Source organism: Heterodontus francisci, chromosome 19 (assembly GCF_036365525.1).
Source record: "Heterodontus francisci isolate sHetFra1 chromosome 19, sHetFra1.hap1, whole genome shotgun sequence".
Lineage (NCBI taxonomy): Eukaryota > Metazoa > Chordata > Chondrichthyes > Heterodontiformes > Heterodontidae > Heterodontus > Heterodontus francisci.
In genome coordinates, this window is record NC_090389.1 from 34652758 (window position 1) to 34668564 (window position 15807).

The following is a 15807-nucleotide window of genomic DNA, read 5'->3' on the forward strand; positions in this document are numbered from 1 at the left end:
ATATTCACCAACATGTAAATAAGTTTGACCAGGAACTCTCAAATGTAGCAATATTTTGGGTAAAATGTGTGCCCAATCGCTAATTGCACCCAAAGCAGAACTCTGCCCCAATGAGTGCAGGCTAATAGCATACAAGTTAAGAGATGCATCTCCTTTTTCTCAATCCAGTGCTTGTTATTTATTAAAATCTCAACCAGTAATTAAGAAGATATAATAGTCTATTTTATCCCAGGCTCTGGTGTGAATTGACTGACAGCATTGAGGCTGCTTAAACGTGAGCTGCACTTAGCTTGAAAATACTGAATTTTTAAAAATCATTTTTAACCTCTGCTTTTGTAGAAAAGTTGAGGGAATTGATTTTATTCAGTTTGCTCAATTGAGTTTACACATCCTGTCTAGCTATTCAGAATTCCAATCAATTCCGCCAATGCATTAACAAATTAAGACACAAAGTGAGAATAAAAATTTGTAATTTTCATTTCTGAAAGCCAAAATGGTATATATATTTTGTAAGTTCTCACGATGCATTGTACTTCGATTACAAATGACATCAATGTGCACATAGTTAAAAAAAAATCAGGTTTAGCCAGTAGAGGGCCCAGGTTCTGAAGAGAGGGCTGTGAGATAGATTTGTATGAGCTGATTCTAAAAGAGGGGTTGGCTAGATGGCTAGCGTGTGATGCGGAAAAATACCAACAGTGCGGGTTCAATCTCCATACTGGCTGATATAGTTCTTTGGGCTTGACACCTTGCTTTGCGCCAAAGTCATATCATGGCATGAGCCATGATTAGCAGCCCTTGGACAATGAGGGTGCTATAAAGAGAGAGAGAGAGAGATTTAAAAAGACCAGTTAGGAAAAGATAACTCCGTTGCTAATAGTTATTGCCATAACTGACTATAGGAAATCACAAGACAAATAAATTAATGCTTGAGAAAAATACTTCTGAGTGTTCCATGAAAAATTACAGAAAATATTTGCCCGTAACTAATATACACATTAAAGGAAGTTGTTGCTTTTTTGAGGAGCTCCTCTGTTGGTTCTACTGCAGAAGATGCCATGTCATGATTCAGCATGAACTGTTTTCTCTGTTTTTACTTGTAACAACGAGCAGTTTGTAGATTTGGATATGATCGTATGTACCATGATCCATTGCTTTAATTTGGCCCTCCCTCGTATATCAATGTAATAGAGTATTAAGTAAGATGCTCAAGCACAGCATCTCTTTAATCCTTCACTATTTACAGTTCTGGAGGGTTTTTTTCAAGATTTTTTAAATCTGTATGTGATAAACAGGTGAGTTTGTAGTCATGAAAAATAAAGTCACACAAAGACTGAAGGAACAAGAAATGTTTCCCTTATTGTGATTTATAAAAAACTTCAGCTTCAATTCATACATACATATGAACATACGAATTAGGAGCAGGAGTAGGCCACTCGACATTTCGAGCCTGCTCCGCTGATCTGATTGTAACCTCGACTCCACATACCCGCCTACCCCCAATAACCTTTCACCCTTTTACTTATCAAGAATCTATCTATCGCTGCCTTAAAAATATTTAAAGACTCTCTTCCTCAAAAGGCAGTGGAAGCAGAGTTCCAAAGACTCACGACCCTCTGACAGAAAACATTTCTGCTCATCCCTTAAATGAGCGACCCCTTATTTTTAAATAGTGACCCCTAGTTCTAGATTTTCCCACAAGGGGAAATATCCTTTCCACATCCACCCTGTCAAGATCCCTCAGGATCTTTATATGTTTCTATCAAGTCGCCTCTCGCTCTCCTAAAGTCCAGCGGATACAAGCCTAGCCTGTCCAACCTTTCTTCTTAAGACAACCTGCCCATTCCAGATATTACCCTAGTAAACCTTCTCTGAACTGCTTCCAAAGCATTTACATTCTTCCTTAACCAAGGAGACCAATACTGTACACAGTACTCGAGATGTGGTCTCACTAATGCCCTGTATAACTGAAGCATAACCTCCCTACTTTTCATTTTCAATTCCCTTCGCAATAAATTATAATATTCTAGTAGCTCTCCTAATTACTTGCTGAACCTGCAATTCATGCACTCGGATCCCTCTGCATCTCAGAGCTCTACAATCTCTCACCATTTAGATAATATGCTTCTTTTTTTATTCTTCCTGCCAAAATGGACAATTTCACATTTTCCCACATAATACTCCATTTGCCAGATCTTTGCCCACTCACTTAACCTATCTATATCCCTTTGTAGTCTCCTTATGTCCTCTTCACAACTTACTTTCATCCAAGTCATTTATATAAATTGTAAAAAGTTGAGGCCTCAGAACAGATCTCTGCGACACACCACTCAGTATATCTTGCCAACCAGAAAATTTATGCCTACTCTCTGCTTTCTGTTAGCTAGCCAATCCATGCCACTATGTTGCTCCCTGCACTATGAGCTATTATTTTCCACAATAACCTTTGATGTGGCACCTTATCAAATGCCTTCTGGAAATCTAAGTACAGCACATCCACCGGTTCCCAATTATCCACAGTACATGTTATTTCTTCAAAGAACTCCAGTAAATAGTTTAAACATGATTTCCCTTTCACAGAACCATGTTGACTCTGCCTGATTACCTTGACTTTTTCGAAGTGCCCTCCTATAACGTCTGTAATAATAGCTTCTAACATTTTCCCGAAGACAGATGTTCAGGGAACTGGCCTGCAGTTTCCTGCTTTCCGTCTCCCTCCCTTTTTTGAATAAAGGAGTTACATTCACTATTTTCCAGTCGAATGGAACCTTCCCTGAATCTAGGGAATTTTGAAAAATTAAAAGCAACTTATCAACTATCTCACTAGCCACTTCTTTTAAGACCCGAAGATGAAGTCCACCAGGACTTGTCAGCCCACAGCTCCAACAATTTGCTCAGTACCACTTCCCTGGTGATTGTAATTTTCTTGAATTCCTCCCTCCTGTTCATTTCCTGATTTACAGCTACTTCTGGGATATTACTTGTATCCTCTATAGTGAAGACCAGTGCAAAATACCTGTTCAATTCATCTGCCATCTCCTTATTTTCCCTTATTAATTTCCCAGATGCACTTACTATAGGATGAAGGCTCACTTTGTTAACTCTTTTCTATTTTAAATATCTATAGAAACTCTTACTACCTGTTTTTATATTTCTAGCTAGCTTTCTCTTGTACACTAATTTTTCCCTTCTGATCAATATTTCCCAAACGAACTCTCTGAATAATGTTTTCTACCTGCAACGTTTTCACAATTAACATATAAAATCTTCAGGAATCAGAATTGTTACCTGAACTGTCCTTTTTAAAAAAGCAAAGGCAGTATTGTATGTTGAATTTCCTCTGAATAAGCTGAAATACTGAGAGGAACAGGAGAGAGATCTGTGTAACAAAAAACTTATTAAAAAAAATCCTTTTCTAATATAGCCACAGTTTCAGAATAGGAAAGATTCTTAAACTAAACCTGGTATTGGTGTCTTTTGGGCTTTTGTTGCTGTGATGTTTGTGGGTGATAGCCTTTGTTGGTGCTTGTTGTTCCAGTAGTGGCCAGCAGTGTATGCTAACCACTGTTGGAATAATTTGTGTATTTATCGAAATAGAATAAAACTGCATCATTCCTGTTGAAATACAGTAAGTACCTTGATCTGACAATCTTTAAGAAGGTTTAAAGAAGTACAGCAGTCCGTTGATAGTTTTGTTTTTTTCTAAGCAATTCACGCACCAGGGGGAGATCACTGCTTGGTATTTTGGATTGATGAACCTCATCTGCAATTGAAAAAAACATTGCAAATCAAGTTGTGGGCCATTGCAGAAATATAATCACAAGCAATGTTTTCTTTTAAAGAAGAGAAAAATTACTATGCACAGAATTACTGTAATAGCTTAGAGGGAACTGCCTATCCTAACATTGACAGATAACCTGTTGGTTAAAGGCACTGTCCATGTTTGCTTTCAAAACCCTCTTCTTCTGATGTGTCGGTACATTAGTTATCACAAAATGAGATGAGTACACTTTGTCAACATCATCTTTGCCCTAGCAGGAAATTGTTTTATTGCAGCAAAAACCAGAGTAATCAAACTGCCACTGTAGTAAAATAAATTACACTGTTGCAAGTGACAATAACCACGTTGGTTTGAAACAGGACTACAGTGCAAACCCATTTAATGCACTGTGGCAAATAACATCTTCAACCTTTTGAAAGTTTAGTGACATTTAATTAAGAACATATTCACATGAATAATGCTTTCTGCAACACAAGTGTGGCGAGTTGGTTAAATGTCACTATTACATGGGTCATAGAATCTGTTCTATATTCTTACACCAGAATAAACATTTAAAAGCCGACAGATGTAAAGAAACCTATTTAATTTTTACCTATTACAAATGTGTTCAAACGCTACTGCCTACATTAAAGGAGCTTTGACAAAACTGGTGTCTGACAATTTTATTTTGAAGTAAAATTTTATATAAGATTTAAATGCCTTTGGTTGCATTAAATTACCTGCTTTCTGAAGATTTTGGTGTCATATTAAACAGGATGTGAAATAGTTAAATTAAATTAATAGAGTAGCTATTGAAACATTTATACATGAACATGTGGGCAACATAACAGGAACATGTACTGGTAGTGAGATTGATGTTCACGTCAAAATAAAGCAGGCTTGTGCTTTAACATAATGCTTTTGACAATGAGAAACTACAAGCAGCTATTAGGATTTTCTAATCCTAATCTCTGTTAGGGAATCCAGTTAAGAACAGCTGAAGACCTTGCTGCGTGTCCATGTGATTCATGTGCTAATTGTGTAGGTGCTTCGGGAAATGCGGTTGAGAAGCACTGTACTTCCTGATTAGTGCCAGTGAACAGACACACAGCACACAGTGTATAGCAGTTAAATGTCTGGTCCCAGCTGAGAAAATGGTTCCATTATCTCCCAGCTGCATAGACAACCCATAAGGGCCTGTTATGCCTGGTTGATCAGTGTAGTTGAGGCAGTGACTTGCTGTGAGGCTGAACCTCTATTTGCTGTAACAGAAAGTGGAAAGGAAACTGATGCTCTTTCCCATTTAGTTCGGTAAGTACACAGAAATATTTTTGTTGGGGTGCTGCTTTGTAATATTTTATAAACTGGATATGCTGTTCTGTTTCGATACTTAAAGGCGCAGCTTGCAATTGTGATGGAATCAGTTAAGTGTGTGGTGTCTGTGTTTTATGAAAGGATGTTGTGTTTATGTTAACTCAACAGTAGCTGTAAATACAAGCCTCAGTCACTATAAATGCTCTCTATTTGCTGCAACTGTTAAATAATACTTCATGTACTATTGCTCTCTAAAAGGAATTTGATTTGCTTAGGATTTCTATTTCCTCAGTCTTAAGTGAGGGATTATTTTGTTGACAGCTATTGTAGATTTGAAGACAAAAGAATGAAGAGAAAGCATTCTTTTTTGCATTCATAGTTGTCACAGGCAGGAATAGATCCAGGCAAGTGGGTAAAGGCATTTAGAACTGCTCTTTATTTCAGGAGTTGCCTGTGTGGTGCTGTTAAGCATCTTGCAACATCCTAAAAATCAAGTCTTTCAAAGGATATGGATCTCTTCAAATTGCAAATGAATATTCAGAGCATTTGCTTCCTAGAATGTTGTAATTAAAGTGGCTCGCTAATGGATCTAAGAGATGAAACACTCATGCAGCGTGAAATCTGAGAGATCTTGAATATAAAATATTAGCAAAAGGTATGTAGTTATCTAACATTAACAGTTATTTTACGAGATCCCCTTGTATCAGTTATTGCATGGGTTACTTTTCTTAAAAAGAAGAATTTCAGTATACAATTACAGTTAGCCAAATTGTTTTCTTTCATATGCAATCCCAGTGAGAGCTTCATTATTAATGTGAGAGTGCAAATTTAAAGCAGAACTGGTTACCTTCCTATTAAGATACTAAATTCACTCAAGGACAGAAGCACCATTTAGCTGCTCCAAAATATATAGATATACTTTTAAACTCTGAAGATCGACATTGATTGTCTTGTTTGAATCCAAATACTTAAAATGAGGAGACCAATGGGCTTTTACCAACTGCAATAAGAATAGAAATCTCTTTATAAAGAAACACACCCAAAACTTCAAATGAGATATGGGTATCCTGTTTTAAGTTGATATTTTTTCAACCTTATATAAATGATTATATTTGCTTAATGGTGTGCTTAATCAGAAAGTGGATTAGAAATCCAGTTTTTAATACAAATGTTTTGTGAAGTAATTTACTGCTCATTTCTGACCTTGTGATGTTGGTCAGTTATTGTTTTGGACCCATCTAATTGTCCCAACAATTTACTGCACTAGCAATATATTACTGTGCTCTAAACCTGGCATCATAAATATGAGATTGCTCAATTAAATGCATGGATGAATTTTTGGTGTATTTCTGGTGGTCTTTTTTTTTCTTTTGAAGTATCATGTGTATATATGTGTATTTATCTATTTAGTGTCTGCAGTTATTTATCTACTGAGGTGTCAACTTTACAACAGTTGTTTACCACTTGTTCATGGGAAACTTGTAGGTAGTGGGGCGGCGCAGTGGTTAGCACTGCAGCCTCACAGCTCCAGCGACCCGGGTTCAATTCTGGGTACTGCCTGTGTGGAGTTTGCAAGTTCTCCCTGTGTCTGCGTGGGTTTTCTCCGGGAGCTCCGGTTTCCTGCCAAAAGACTTGCAGGTTGGTAGGTAAATTGGCCATTATAAATTGCCCCTAGTATAGGTAGGTGGTCGGGAAATATAGGGACAGGTGGGGATGTGGGAGTAATATGGGATTAGTGTAGGATTAGTATAAATGGGTGGTTGATGGTCGGCACAGACTCGGTGGGCCGAAGGGCCTGTTTCAGTGCTGTATCTCTAAACTAAACTAAACTAAACTAGTGCCAAAGATTTTTTAAGGTTAAAAAAAGGCAGCGTTGTAGCAGTTTTATTGGCAGATACAAAGCAAATAGGATAAACAACTGGAAATCATAAAGGCGTGGTGTTGACATAGTAATGTCTTATAGAACATTGTAAAACTTTTATGGTGAACAAAGTGATGAATTCAGTGATGTGATTACATTGGCCTGGATTTTATGGTAAGAATAACAGTGAGGCTAGTGGCGCTCACAATTATTATGGACTAAATTGGACAGTAATTTCTGTCATCTGCACATGTACAGTTAAATACGGAAATCAAGAAGTTGCTGTGAAAGATACCCTGCTGCTCCATAAATTTTGCGGCACTGGTAATTCACCAAGAGACTTTGCATTAAAACACACAAAGGGCATGAAGTTGCAATATTTACCCACTAGTCACCCACTAAACTGACCAGAAAAAGCTAAGGCTGGTGCATTCAAATGTAGGTAAATGTTTTACACAGTGAGGCATCTTAGTTACTGGCAAACAATCACTCTTGCAATGAAAATTTAATTCTGCTAATGTGGGGTTCTCATTCCTTCACATATTCATCATTGTTGGAGATGAAAAAAAAAATTAGTTTTTCCTTGTCTCGTTTATCTCTCTCTCAATCCAATCTTTCTTTCTTTTTGTTTATTTCGCATCCTGTACGAAATTTTACATTTAATTAAACACTCTAATTTATACTCTCTGGTTTAGACACTGAGGAGGGATTTTTAACCCCCAAATACAGATGTGCTTGAGTCAGGTGAGATGATAAAATGTTAAAAATCTCTTCCCTCCCAGCTCTTATCCCAGCTTCCCTTCCAGCTCTTCCCCACCTTCCCTCCAGCTCTTCCCCACCTTCCCTCCAGCTCTTCCCCACCTTCCCCCCATCTCTTCCCCCTTCCCTCCCATCTCTTCCCCCTTCCCTCCCATCTCTTCCCCCTTCCCTCCCATCTCTTCTCCCTTCCCTTCCATCTCTTCTTCCCGCTTCCCTTCTAGCTCTTCCCCACCTTCCCCCCATCTCTTGCCCCTTCCCCCACCTGTTCCCCGCGCCCTCCCATCTCTTCCCCCCTCCCACCCATCTCTTCCCCCCTCCCACCCATCTCTTCCCCCTTCCCTCCCATCTCTTCCCCTTCCCTCCCATCTCTTCCCCCTCCCCTCCCATCTCTTCCCCCTCCCCTCCCATCTCTTCCCCCTCCCTCCCATCTCTTTCCCCCTCCCTCCCACCTCTTCCCCCCTCCCTCCCACTTCTTCCCCCCTCCCTCCCTCCCACCTCTTTCCCCCTCCCTCACATCTCTTTCCCCCTCCCTCACATCTCTTTCCCCCCTCCCTCACATCTCTTTTCCCCCTCCCTCCCACCTCTTCCCCTCTCCCTGCCCCACCTTTTCCCCTTTCCCCGTCTCTTCCCTCACAATCTCTTCCCCCAATCTCTTCCCCGCAATCTCTGCCCCCAATCTTTCCCCCAATCTCCTCCTCCCCCATCTCTTCCCCACCATCTCTTCCCCCCCCATCTCTTCTTCAAAATCTCCTTCACCCCATCTCTTCCCTCCCCAATCTCTTCCCTCATCTCTTCCCCCCTCATCTCGACCCCATCTCTTTTCCCCATCTCTTTCCCACAGTCTCTTCCTCTCCATCTCTTCCCCCAATCTCTTCCCCTCCATCTCTTCCCCCTCACTCCCATCTCTTCCCCCTCACTCCCATCTCTTCCCCCACAATCTCTTCCCCTCCACAATCTCTTCCCCTGCACAATCTCTTCCCCTGCACAATCTCTTCCCCCATCTCTCCCTCCCACACTCTCTTCCCCCCACACTCTCTTCCCCCCACACTCTCTTCCCCCCACACTCTCTTCCCCCCACAGTCTCTTCCTCCCACAGTCTCTTCCCTTCGCCCACACTCTCCGCCCCCGCCACACTCTGCCCCCCACAATCTCTCCCCCCCCCCAACAATCTCTTCCCCCCCACAATCCCCCCCACACTCTCTCCCCCCACACTCTCTCCCCCCACACTCTCTCCCCACTACAGTCTCTCCCCCACACACTCTCTCCCCCCCACACTCTCTCCCCCCCCACACTCTCTCCCCCCCCACACTCTCTCCCCCCCCCCCATACTCTCTGCCCCCCCACAATCTCTTCCCCCAATCGCTTGCCACCCACAATCTCTTCCCCCCCCAATTTCTTCTCCCCCACACAATCTCTTCCCCCCCAATCTCTTCTCCCCCATCTCTTGCCACCCGCAATCTTTCCCCCCCCCCCGTCTCTTCTCTCCCCAATCTCTTCTGCCCCCACAATCTCTTCTGCCCCCACAATCTCTTCCCCCCCCCACAATCTCTTCCCCCCCCCACAATCTCTTCCCCCCCCACAATCTCTTCTCCCCCTACAACCTCTTCCCTCCCCACAACCTCTTCCCCTCCCCATCTCTTCCCCCCAATCGCATCCCCACATCTCATCACTCCCCAATTTCTTCCCCCATCTCTTCTCCTTTCCCTCATTTCTATCCCCTCATCTCTACCCCCATCTCTTCCTCTCCATCCCTTCCCCAATCTCTTTTCCCGCAATCTCTTCCCCACCCCCCACTCCCCACTCCCCACTCCCTTTACAGCAAAATCTGGGTCAATGTGTCATCCACTGATCTTGGTGCTGTAGTTGTTAATTTTGAGCGACAGTGGTTTTTGAGTATTAAAAACAGTTAATATTAGATATACTTATTTATTTTCTTACTAGATTTGTCTATCCATATCTTTTCCCCTTGCCTCCCTAACTGAAGGAGTTGCTACAGTACCTAGGATCTCATTTATCTGGGAGAACTGACAGCAAATGTGAGCAGGCTATTCCACCATCAGGTTTGGAGAGAGGGGAAACTCAGCTCATTATTCTATCCTCATCAGATGTCCACACATGAATTCTAATAGAAGCCATTGGATAGCGATTGGGTGTTGGAACTCTGTATTGAGTTTCTCTGTACGCGATGTGGCGCCAGTTGTAATGCTGCTACTAATACCTGCCTGAGGTAACTGATTCAGCACAGTTTAGGAATTGGAGCTGGGACCTCTTCGCCAGCTACTCAGCAGTGAACCCCAATATAAGACTTAAGACTATATTGTATATGATCTCACTGCAACACACAAGGTGTCAGCCATGGCTCACTTGTTGCACTCTGACCTATGAGTCAGAAAAGATTCAAGTCGCACTCCAGAGACTTGAGCACATAATCTAGGCTGCCACTTCCAGTAAAGTACAGAGGGAGGGCTGCACTCTCAGGTGTGCTGTCTTTCAGATGAGATGCTAAACTGTCTGCCCATTCCACTGGAATTGAGAGATACCACAGCACAATTCAAAGAACAGCAGGAGAGTTCTCCCTGATGGCCTGGCCAACATTTATCCCTCAACTGGCATCATCAAAAAAAAAATTATCTGGTCACTAACTTGTTATTTGTCAGCCTTCGCTGTGTGAAAATTGGCTGCCATTTTTCCTACATTACACCAGTGACTACAATACAAAAGTATTATTTCATTAACTAAAAAGTGCTTTGGAACATCCTGAGCTTTTGAAAGACACTATATAAGTAATATTGCCTCTTATGCAAACTTGACAGGGTCACAGGACCTGTAGCTAAAATCTGGGAACATGCTGTTCCAGGAAAGCTGGCTTCTTAATGTAATTACATCATTTCTTTTAATTGTAATTTGGTCACTCCTTAGCCCATGAAGAAAATTACTGGGAGGTTCATACCTACAATCACAAACTCTCTAGTTGTCCACTGTGGAATTCTAAAATCCTCTGGCTTAAGTGAACCATTCCTTACAGGAATTTATAACATCTGCCACCCCCACCCCCACCCCCACCTCCAATCAGAGATGGAATGGTTGCCATTTGTGCCATTGACTAGATTTCACAAGGAATGATGATCCCTCTCCCTCAAGCCAATGGTTACCCTAGAACAGTGTGTAAGAAGTAGATAGGTAATTCTAACATTCCCAACTTCTCATGCTGTTGCAAGACGACTGCCTGTGAAAACTAGGGAATCAACCATCAATTAAGTGACAATAATATGAAGCTGAGAGTTCCATCATCAAACTAAATGAATGCTGTCACAAAGCAAAACAAATTAACTGAGGAAGAAACAGCAAATCCAGACTAGCGGACTGGATAGCATGCAAATTGTCCCCAGACCATCCTAATTGTCCAGGCAGTGTCTGGGGAAAGTGAAGGAACATGCTGCAATCAGTTCAGTTAATTTAAAAAAACACAGAAAATCTGCCCTTCAGAACAGCCCGATTAATTTGTTTGCATGAAATAGAAACTTAATTGTCTAAATGCCAGTTCGTGCAATAGAACAGTTTAACATACAAGTAAAATGTACCAAATTACTAATTTCAAATCATGCTTATCAAATGCCTTGGCAAAATTTGTGTAAGTAACAAATTAGGTCCATTCTTTATCTTTAATGTTGGACAGTTGGACACATTTTAAATTACTTATGCCTATTAATGATGTCATTCTTCTTCTAGTACTGATATACCCAAGTGTATGTGGGAATTCAAATAGATAAAATGAATTTAGTAAATAGAGGCATGTTTTACATATTTAGCAGTTCATTTAGTTGAACAATAATGATTGGGGAATCTTATGTCGATATTGCAAACTTTTGTTAAAGCAGAAAGAATAGCTGAGTCACAAAGCATATAAGTGGCTGAATTTGCATTGCAAAGGCCCTTGGTTCATGCCCCAGTGATGGTGACATTTTAACTTTCCACCCAATATGTGTGATGAGTTTCATCAGCTCTCAATTGCATCATTTGGCAGGGCATCCACTATGGGGAAGGGCAACACTCTGTACATCTCAGTCTCTTGAAAACTGTCTTTCTCAGTTTATGGACAGAGTGAAGATGCCATGAAAACCCACAGAGAGATCTGTAGCTTGTACTATGTGTGTGTTCTCCCAAATGACAGAAGGCATATTGATGAGTGTTTGAGAAAGAGGAAGCAAGAAAAAAGTGAATAAATCGAGTGGCATTACCTTAAGTGATTTAAACTGTAAACAATCTGTTGCCAATCTCACTGTGTAAGAAAGAGTCAGTTTGTAATTCATATAAAGTTGGTACTAATAAGCTGTCCTATTGTAGGTACTTTTAAAAATGTTAATTTATTGTTTCAATATATGTAGCATTTTTATTGTTTCTTGAGAATAGAAGGTAAATTTTCAGGAATATGTGAATTAACGTTCACCATTTGGTGACCTGTAGTAAGGTGTTATGATACAATTTGAAAGCAGCAAAATGCAAGCTGGGAAATGGGATGAAGTTGGTCAATCATGAATATTTCTCAAGGAAAAGAAACATTCCAGAGAGCATGTTACAGCAGACCATTGAACGTGGTGCACGATATTGTGGTTGAACATTGTGCTATAAATACTGGGGTACATGAATGTAATACACAGTATTGGCCTGCATCAAGCCAAGAAACTTTGACATTTTTCTTTCTTTTAGTGTCTTGTTTATATTGCAGAACTGTTGCTACATCTGTTACTCTGCAATTTTTGCTCTGCTTACATTGCACACATAGTTGTTAAAAATCTATGATTGCAACTTTAATATTCTAGCTGAGGAACTTTCACATAGATTAGCAACATGAAACAGCATCTTTGGCCTGCTTGCAATCAAAACAAAATCTCATGCTTTGTATCTCAGCATCATTGGTGGCAGTCATTTAGTCCTGGGGAGTGAGATTTATTGCAATTCTGTACTCTTTTATGTTTATATCTGCAATTTTCATGATTTTTAGTAAAAGGAGCTGAACAGTGTACTCTTATGAAAGGGATGCTAATTATGGATGGCCCCTTCCAGCTGGTTAATTATTAAGGGTGGTTAATGGACCTACAGACCATTAAGTTGAATCAGATACTTTTTGCACTAGACAAATGTTAAGTGCCTCACTTTCTATGAATAACAGACTTTGCATTTGCAGCACATAAACACATGTGTGTTCCTTTTAGTCCTGTTTTGTCTTTATATATTTTATATAAACACTCATACAATATATGTGTTGCAGTAACATATGAACCTCTTATTGAATAGAGATGGTAAATTCTCAGTAAGAGAAGCCAAATAGAATGTATTTTGTTTAGGAAACATCAATGTCTCAACTCTATCCAAATGCACAAATATTTTCTGTAAATAAATAATCTGTCATAATTGTGCCATGTGAAATTGTAATCTTTTTGGCTTTCCCTTAATGCTTTATATTTAAGGTTGCAACAGCAGAAGCTACTTGTAAGACCCCATTTTTGTACTGGTTCAAAAATTATTAAATCTTTAAAAATATATATATAGTGAGGACTGGATTTGGCTTGGTCATAAATACTACTCCCTTGCCACTTAATCCATTCCCTCCAGCCACCACCAATCGCCAGATATTTTCTTGGGCTGAAGCCGTCCATTTTACATGTATTTTCTTTGACCTAAGTTGAGTTTTAAACTCCACATGTTAGCCATCACCAAGATGACTTAGTTACGTCTCCATATCCCTTCTGCCACTGTAACTCTCATGTACTTTGGCTTCTCCAGATACAACTATTGCAAATTTTCCTTGCTGGCCTCCCATTCCCATAACTTCAGATTATCTAGAACTATGTGTTGTAGGTGTCCTGTTTACCTGTTATCCTCATCCTCTCCGACCAACCTGGCTCCCATCTCCCTGTGCTTAACTTTGGCCACAGTTAAAACTCCATTGATATTGCAGAACAGTCAGTCTCCAGGAAAAGAAACAGTGTCAGTAGCCATCCGATCAGCACAGAGGTTGTCCTTCTGCTCTGTTCTACTAAACAACCCCAAATACACAGTGTATTTATTTGTTCAGGCGTGGTTTGCAACCTATATCCACTCTAATTAGAAGAAAGAATTTGCATTTATATAGTGCCTTTCCTAACCACATGATTTCTCAATGCACTTTGCAACCAACAAAGTATTTTTGAATTACAGCCATTGTTGTAATGTTGGAAATACGGGAGCCAATTTGTACACAGAAATGTCCCACAAATAACAATGAGTTAATGACCAGAAACTCTTTTAGTGATGTTGACTGAGGGGTAAATATTGCCCAGAATACCAAGGAGTGTGACAACTGAGAAGCTGTAGATTTACCAGCAGGCTCTCACTGCCCTGCCCCTCACTGTAGCTGCAGGTATCACTTGGACCTAAAGTACATTATAGCTATCAAGTGGACTAAAACTTGAAATGAGGCTGAAGATCAAAAAGATTGATCTTCAACTTTATTGTATTGAATTGATCTTAATATGAAAAGGGAAATTTTGTATTTGAAATTTTATGATACCTATTTATTGTGCAATATGTCTGAATCACATTTTATTTATGTGTGTCAATGTAATTCTGAGAGTACTCAAAAACCACAACAGCAGAGATTGGATTAACTTCAAGGAGGCAAATCATCATCTGAATAAGGAATGTTGCTGTAGGTAAAATATGCCACAATAAGTCCTACTGCAGAAATATTTGATGAAAAAAAACTACAAGCTTGTTTAACATTTTTTAAATTGAGTTTTTATTCTTAGTATTAAAACCCACCTTCCGCCCATTGGTCTGATAATTTGTTGATTGTAGGCAAGTACTGATATGGGGCTAGATTTTACGGTGGGCGGGGGGGGGGGAAGCCATTTACCAACCGAATAGTCGGTGGCGATCCTGCCTTCGCTGGGCCTGGGGATCCAAACTAGACTTTACAGTCCCCAGGCCCATAATTGGTCTTGCATGGGACTTCCACATCATTGAGGCAGGAACTCCTGCCTAATGGAGCTGCCAGCCAATCAGCGAACCAGCAGCACATAGTCCCAGCAGCGCCACCAGGAGCGGTGGCCACTGCTGGGACTGCAAACCAGCTCAAGGATGAAGATGACGGAGTACACCTGAAAATTGTAAGTTTTTGAAGCCTTGCCGGGGGCATTTGGTCAGGCCCCGGTGAGGCAAGGAGGGTTGGTTAGGTCGGTAGGGGCATATTAGGCATTGGGGGCAGTTGGGGCTTCGGGGGTGGGGGGTGCGGCCCTCTGTGGGGAACAGGGTGCCTGATCAGGAGGGCCACCCTCCTCCCTGCCCCCAGCAGCCAGAAGGCCATCTAGTTTTATGAGGCTGCATTTCTGATGTCTCAGCCGCCCACCAGCCAAATGTAAAATCCCCATGGTGGTGGGGGGAGGCCCTTAAGTGGCTGTTAATTGGCCACTTAAGGGCCTTGATTGGCCTGGGTAGGGTACGCCGTTTCTCGTTGCTGTCGCCCCGTGTACATTGGCAGCAGAGGCATTTTAGGCCACCACCCCCTTAAGGTATTTACAACAATCTGATAGCTTTATGACCTTTTTTTAATGATACCAACCTTTTATTTCAAGATCTCTTTTATCTAAATTCACATTCTCAAACTGCCATGGTGGGGTTTGAACTCATGTTCCCTACATTATCAGTCCAGTCCCTGACTGCTGCAACAATTGCAAAATACTGCAATGCTGGAGATCTAAAATAAAGACAGCGAATGCTGGAAAAACTCATCAGGTCAGGCAGCATTTGTGAAGAGAGAAACAGAGTTAAATTTAATAGAGGTTATTACCGGGGGCACAGATTTAAAATGATTGGAAGAAGGATTAGAGGGGACATGAGGAAAAACCTTTTCACGCAGAGGGTGGTGGGTGTCTGGAATTCACTGCCCCGATTGGTGGTGGTGGCAGAAACCCTCAACTCATTTAAAAGGTACCTGGACATGTACCTGAAGTGCTGTAACCCACAAGGCTACGGACCAGGTGCTGGAATGTGGGATTAGATTGGGCGGCTAATGTTTTCAGCCGGCGCAGGCACGATGGGCTGAATGGCCTCTTTTTGTGCCTTAACCTTTCTA

The 15807-nt window shown here is 41.1% G+C and overlaps 1 protein-coding gene across 3 annotated transcripts in view; it reads left to right on the top strand.

Moving 5' to 3' along the window:
* The first annotated feature begins 4874 nt into the window (after positions 1-4874).
* LOC137380015 (contactin-4-like) overlaps positions 4875-15807 on the top strand; it is a 1659092-nt gene continuing 1648159 nt past the window's right edge. For all 3 annotated transcript variants that reach the window (XM_068051491.1, XM_068051492.1, XM_068051493.1), the window contains exon 1: positions 4875-5071. The gene's annotated coding sequence lies outside the window, so the exon portion shown is untranslated. The remainder of the gene's footprint in view (positions 5072-15807) is intronic.